This window comes from Columba livia, chromosome 13 (genome assembly GCF_036013475.1).
Source record: "Columba livia isolate bColLiv1 breed racing homer chromosome 13, bColLiv1.pat.W.v2, whole genome shotgun sequence".
Taxonomy (NCBI): Eukaryota; Metazoa; Chordata; class Aves; order Columbiformes; family Columbidae; genus Columba; species Columba livia.
In genome coordinates this window covers 2,144,153-2,150,698 of record NC_088614.1, presented here as the reverse complement: position 1 = coordinate 2,150,698, position 6,546 = coordinate 2,144,153, and positions in this window count along the sequence as shown.

Genomic DNA, 6,546 nt, shown 5'->3' with positions numbered 1-6,546 from the left:
TACAGCTAATCATGGTCAGAGGAAACACATGGTAGAGCTGGGCAGATTATTTGTGCGTCAGTCCAAAGGTTCAGTCTTTCCACTGAATGTATTTGTGGCTGCTATTTTGCATCTGTTTCGCAGTGTCACCATGTGGCTCCACAGACCTTCTCCCTGCTCCTTCTTCCCATCCCATTCTTTCTGCTTCAGACACTACAATTATATCTAGAGCAAAACATATAGATTTACTAGCTATGGAAAGGCCTCTAAATTGTAACCAATGTACTTGAGAGACCATTTCACCTCGATATCACCATGTTTGACAACTGATTCACCACAGTGTGAAGGATTTGCTTCCTAATGGACCTGTGCTGTTGGTCTTTCCTCAGGCCCAGATGGGGTTTATTTCCTGAACAATGTACTGCACATTTTGTCTTCCTGTTTTGGTAAAGTTCTTAATTTCACAAAAGCCCATAGAGCCTCAGAGATCTGGAAAGCTCAGCCTAAGATAAAGCTGCCAGCAGGGCCTGCCGTGTGATTCCTGATACCGCAGTGTGGCTCAGCAAGTTTCCAGCTGCAGTCTGGGGCCAGAAGGTGTTAGCAGCCACAGCTCCACAGAAAATGCCGTTTGCTTGCTAAATCTATTACCTGTGGCTACAAGAGCTTATGTGTCCTTGCAGTCGTATTTTAAAATCTGACTGTTCTCTAAAGGCTTTTGTTTTTCATTGTTCTTTGTGACAAATGCCAGGCTTCTGTCTTTCCCAATCGTGTAGCTATAAAATTTCTCTTCCTTTTGCTCACTGCCATGTCAGGCTTTCCTGCCTGCTGCAGATGATCCTCAAGCAGCTGCGCTGGTCACACAGTTGCCAGGATTTGAGGTTGCCACATCATAATATACTGACGCCCTTTGTCTCACTGCTCTGGAAACAACAGAGACAAGCCATCGAGGTCGATTTCCACCAGCCTGACCACCAGCTTCGGTACAGGCAGAGCAGTTAACAAACATACATGAGCATTAGTGAGAGCACTGAACTATGCTCAGGGCTCTTCTTGCTAGTTCAGACGATCACCACCTGTCTCAGGCAGAAATCTTGAGACCTGGTGCCTCTTCAGACCCTCTTCCATGAAGGAGCAGTGGCGGTGATCAAACTACTGCCTTAAAGAAACATTTTGTTTATTTAAAAGAAAAGAATCAAAAAAAGAAAGTCTGACAGCAATGAAAGAGATCATATGCTACTGTGATTTTCAGTAAGAGCTCTGGGTCTAGGAAAAGATCTCAGCCTCCTTCTTCAGCATGTCACCCTGTGCCAGCCTGTCCCTCCTGACAGCTTCTTGCAAAAATCTGAGAAACCGAGCGGAGTTTGCTTTATCTCCAAGCTCTGGCAAAATAGTTTGTAGTGATTCAAGTCACTCAGAGTTATTTGTTTATTCCTCTCACTGTCTCCTTGCTCGTGGGTGACTGAGGCCACGTATCACAAAGTCTCGTGTGGCTTTGTTCCTTATCAGAAGGAGCAAATATTAGAACAATGTGTCCATAGAGGGAGCTCTGATAACCCACCTGTGTACTGCTCGACCTGCCACTTCCAGGTCATCACTTACAGCATTCACGCAATTTATTCTGCTCAGTATTTTTAGAGCAATATACTGAATTAGCTCCTCCTCTCTTACTCCGGTGTACCAGCAGAACTTGCCCCTCTGCCCTGTTGACTCTGAACTGAGCGCATACATTTTCACCTTCTCTTTACCGGTTGTTTTGGGTTTTTTTTCTTTCTTTTTTTTTTTTTTAATTAGTCTTTTAGGAATTTGTATGTAGTTCAGAGATAATTTTAGCTTGATCAGAAAGTGCTCTGGGGATGCTTGCGTAAAAGCTGCTATAGAAGTGTACTACATTGCGTCGTATCCAAATCAAATCCAACATAGTTAAAAATTAGCTGTGGCAGTAAAAAAACACTGCAGGGACAAGGCCAGCACAGAGTCTATGCTGGAAGAAAACACCCAAATAATGATGGTCTCTGTATTTTCACGAGTTAAGACAAAGGCCTTCAAGGGCAATTTGAATCTGATGCTTTGAGATGAGAGCTGATGACATGCAGAAATGGCGAAGGGATTTATAAGCAGTGGATAGCTGAGCTGTATCCATAGAGAAAAGCACCAGTGGATCTAGAATACAGAATGCTCGATAGCTGTGGGTAGGAGGGTAATAGCACAAGGCACACCATGAGGGCATCATGGCAGGTGAATCAGTACTCAGAACCACGGAGAAAAATCTTATTTTTCCATAGAACGAAGCAGCAGCAGCACTCTGAGGTCAGAGTTAGCCAGCCATACATGGATAATTGCAAGCATTGCGGCTCCTATATGCAGCCTCCACAAACACACATTGATTCACCACAGAATGCCTCCAAAAGAAAAGGAATTCTTAAGATTTTTTAACATTCTCCCGTGAGAGTAAGTTTCCTTTTCAATCCATTGTGCCAGCATTACAAACTTATTTTTATTGTCAAGATTTTTCATTAAATCACAGAATTCCTCTTGGACACAGCTCACCTTTTTAGAGATTTTTTTTACAATTGATCTAACCTGTTTGTTCTACCTAAGAACTCTTTTGCCTGTTTTTTTTTAAATCCCCAAAACCTACGGATGCATGTAAAATGTAGCATCATTAACAATTCTTTAATATATACAAGCAAATCTGGCAACTTTAAATCATGTTACTTCTTTGAAACATGCCACAGACTGTCTTTTCCACTTTCTACTTAGTGAATCTTCATAGGGTTTTTAATACTCTTTCTACTTTTGCCATGATCAAAGGAATTGCTCTCCGTTTGCTTGTTCCTCTGATAAGTGATAAAAGATGTCAGTGAGACTAATGAGAACTGCCTCCAGCTCCCTTCATAAAGCCCTGTAGAAAAGAAATCACAATGCATCGTCAAACCTGCTAGTCTTTTAGGAAATAAAGTGTGGAAAAATACAAGGCACAAAGACAACAGGGGGATGGGAGCGGGGAAGGAGAGGGGAAAAAAGCTTTTACAAAAGAAACAATAGAGGATATTGATGAGTAAGGTGAAATATTACTCCCATCAATAATGTGTATTTGGGGTAAATCCTGAAACAACTGTGTACGCAGATGTGGAGCTTTAGTTCTTTGTGCAATAGTATTTGCTTTTCCTTCCCCCACCATGACATTGCACATGCTGAAAAGGTAACATATGGTTTCCCCTTACCCCATGATACAGCAGTGTTAAAAATCAGGATCCAAATCCAGATTAGGCCTTTCCCCTCAGTGCTGAATGACAGTTTACATGACTATTTTCAGGATCTGCCAGAACAAAACCCTTTTCAGCTTCAAAGTGAATTGTGCAAAGGCCCTCATTCCGGCACGGACCACGGGCAGTTAGCACACCCTCAGTTAGCACATCATGGACATGTTTCCATTTACACTGAAAACAACTGGAATAAACCCCGCGGATCAAATGCAGCGTGTGCGCATTGAGACCAGTCCCAAACAAGTGGCAAGATTTTGATTTGTGCTGTGAAAAGCTGCTCAGCCTTCTGAGCAAATTCCTCTTCCAATTCCTGTTTCTAATTTGCTCCTGCACATTTGCCGACCAGAATCTCATCCGCAGGGGCTGCTCCTGTATGTTTTCTCCAACCCAGACAAAGGTCAAATGCGAATAGGTGGGTGTCTTGCTCAGGTAGGACAGGCGGTCTCAGTTCTTGGAGTTAAACAGCAAAACCTGGGGGGTTTTTAGCAGGTTATTTGAACACTTGGAGCAGAACAGTCTGGTAGAGAACCATGACCTTCAAGTCCCCAAGCAGAAAACTTGGCTTTTCCTTGTCTTATTTTGCAGCCATACTTCTCAGTTTTTTTTTCCTAAAAAGAGACTGATGATCTCCAGCTGCTAACTTTTAAAATATGTTGATTTATGACTGAGTGTAGCCATTTTATTATGTCTGCATACATATTTTAACTATAGGCACTTATTAAAGCAACTATAGAAGGTAACAATCTACAAAAATGTAGATTATAAATCAACATTTATAAGAGAAGTACAAATTAATGCATGAGTTCTCAAGTGGGAAATGTAAAGTTATCAAAATGTATTTTGCTCTTCAAACTAATTATTTTAATCAACAAAGGAAAGCTTATTAAAGCGACTTGCAATGGTTGTTTTTGACAATCGAGTTGTTTGAGATTTTAAAACCATTAGGTCTCATCTTATGCTTCATTTTTAACCGTAGGTGGTAGAGGAAAGTGGGCGTCCTGCTTTTTCAGAGACTCAATGCTGAGTGCCACATATAGCAAAATGGGTACATTTAATTCCAAGGAAAAAATGTAATATAGGTATCTTTTTAGGAAAATAACTGAAGAGTACAAAGCGAAAACAAATGCCTCTGTTTTATTTTGGTTGACTTCAGTCACTGAATGAAATTAAGTGAGTAAATAGAACCTAGATAACTACTTTTCCTTGGCTGCTAATGAGTAGTGACTCACTGGCCCAATGTGAAAATCTTGCCAGCAACATGTATTTTTGGATTTTTTTTTGTCTTTAAACCTTGAATGATTTAATACATCAGAATAAATTTGACTTGATATAGGTTTAAACCTTAAATAGTTTTACTCATGAAACATTTTTTTTAACTTAAATTAAAAACCCAATTTATTTTTTAAGTCGTTGGTTTTTATCCATCCTGCTGTTCCTCTTCATTAAGGGAAGAATGACTCTGATGCCTCAACAGAACAGAAACTCTGATCTTTCTCCTGGGGCTCTGTTTCCCCTTTATTCTAATATTAAATATGAAGGGCCTCTGGAATCTTAAATTAGGAAAAAAAGAAGTGTTTCTAGGCCTGACAGGGGAGGGATTAAGCCAAGGAAGTAGCCTAAGGGAGAATGGAGCTCCACAAACAGACAGACACCCCAAGGCAGCTTGAATCACCATTAGCTGAGCCACCAATTAACTCCAGCCCTGGACGTGGTCCATCCCTCCAAGGCCACCATCACACAGGCTCTGAGGCCCGTGTTCTTCTAAACCAGTACTACTTGTAATAACCAAAGTACAATGGCAAGGTTAGCCACCCAAAACCAAGAGAAGTTGCTTTGGATTGTGATTCTGTCCGGATTACTGTTATTGTGTGAGGAAGCTGGAGAGCGCAGTCGTCAGCATGGGAATACACTGACTTTTCATTCTGTTTCCTTCGTGATCCTGCTCACTGGAAGAAGCATTGGTTGGGGAAGATATGGGGTTCTGCACTCATTATTTAAAGCTCACAAACGCTATCCTTCCAGCTTTTCCTCGTACAAAGCACCTACAGAGAAACGGTGCATTTTGTATTGAAAACAATCACTTTTCTGGTTCCTTTTCCACATGGAGCATCCATTCCACGCATTTTCCCACAGAAACAGCACGGCCTCTGGAATAGCAAGACACATTTGGGGCCTATTTTTACAAACCCTGAAGTACTGGAAAGAGCATTTAGCAGCAACTTGCCAGTAGAGCTTGAAACTCCCCAAAGAATTTTGGCGAGACCAGCTGATTGTAACACCCAGTCCTGCTCCTAACCAGGGTCACTTATCAGAGATTCCACAGGTTTGTAGCTTCAAAAGTTGAAACTGGAAGCTCTAAACTGCTGGGGATAAAAAAGGGCTGCCCTTCAGCCTTTCTGACTGTGGAAATAAATACTGATTCTCAGGAAGATGCAGGTTTTCACTTGATGTTTAGCTCTTTTATTTGTCAAAACTTTGCAGGGCGTATCAAGAGAGTCCTGATGCTGTTTGATGAAATCGTATGGGTAATTTCCATAGCTACACAGCAAAACTCACTGTCAGAGATGCATCGGGGAGGAAAGAGAACCTGCAAATTAGGAAATGGCAATAAGAAAAATCCTTAAAAGGGAGCTTATGCACAAAAATGGTTGAAAGAAGAAGTGAAAGAAATAAAGAGGATAATGACAAGGAAAAAAAGAAAGGAAAGCAGTCAAACAAATCCAGAAAGCTTTAAAATTCTGAGGGAGGAAGGGAGGGATTTAAAAGAATAATGAAATGCTGACAGCGAATTAAAATTTAACAAATAAAGTGCACAGGGGGAAAAAAAAAGAAAAATAAGATGAGAGTTATAGAAATAATAACGACAAAGTAAAAAAATTAAAATAAAGACTAACATAAGATGCACATGTCTCGGGTATTATAGTAGACAGAAATCCAGAATGTATTTCTCAAAGCTGCACTGTGAATCAAAAACTTAATGCCAATCTTTACTCATTTTCAGCAAGAAAATCGTTACTCTTTTCATCTTACTTTTCTTCAACAACAAAAAATCTGACTGGAAACTTCCCAATGTCTCACCAACTGCAAGGGTTTCCTACTCAAAAATGAAATGTTTCCAGTGAAACTGTACCGCAACTCCATGTCAAAATATTTTAGACAACACTACCAAATTCCCTTAGTCAAAAGAAAACAATAAAAAGGTTTGATTAGATATTGCTTAACGCTTATAGGCAGAGCTGGGAGGTTTCCAAAACGTAAAGGCAACTGAATGGCCACATCTGAAGTCTGGCAGAATTAGATC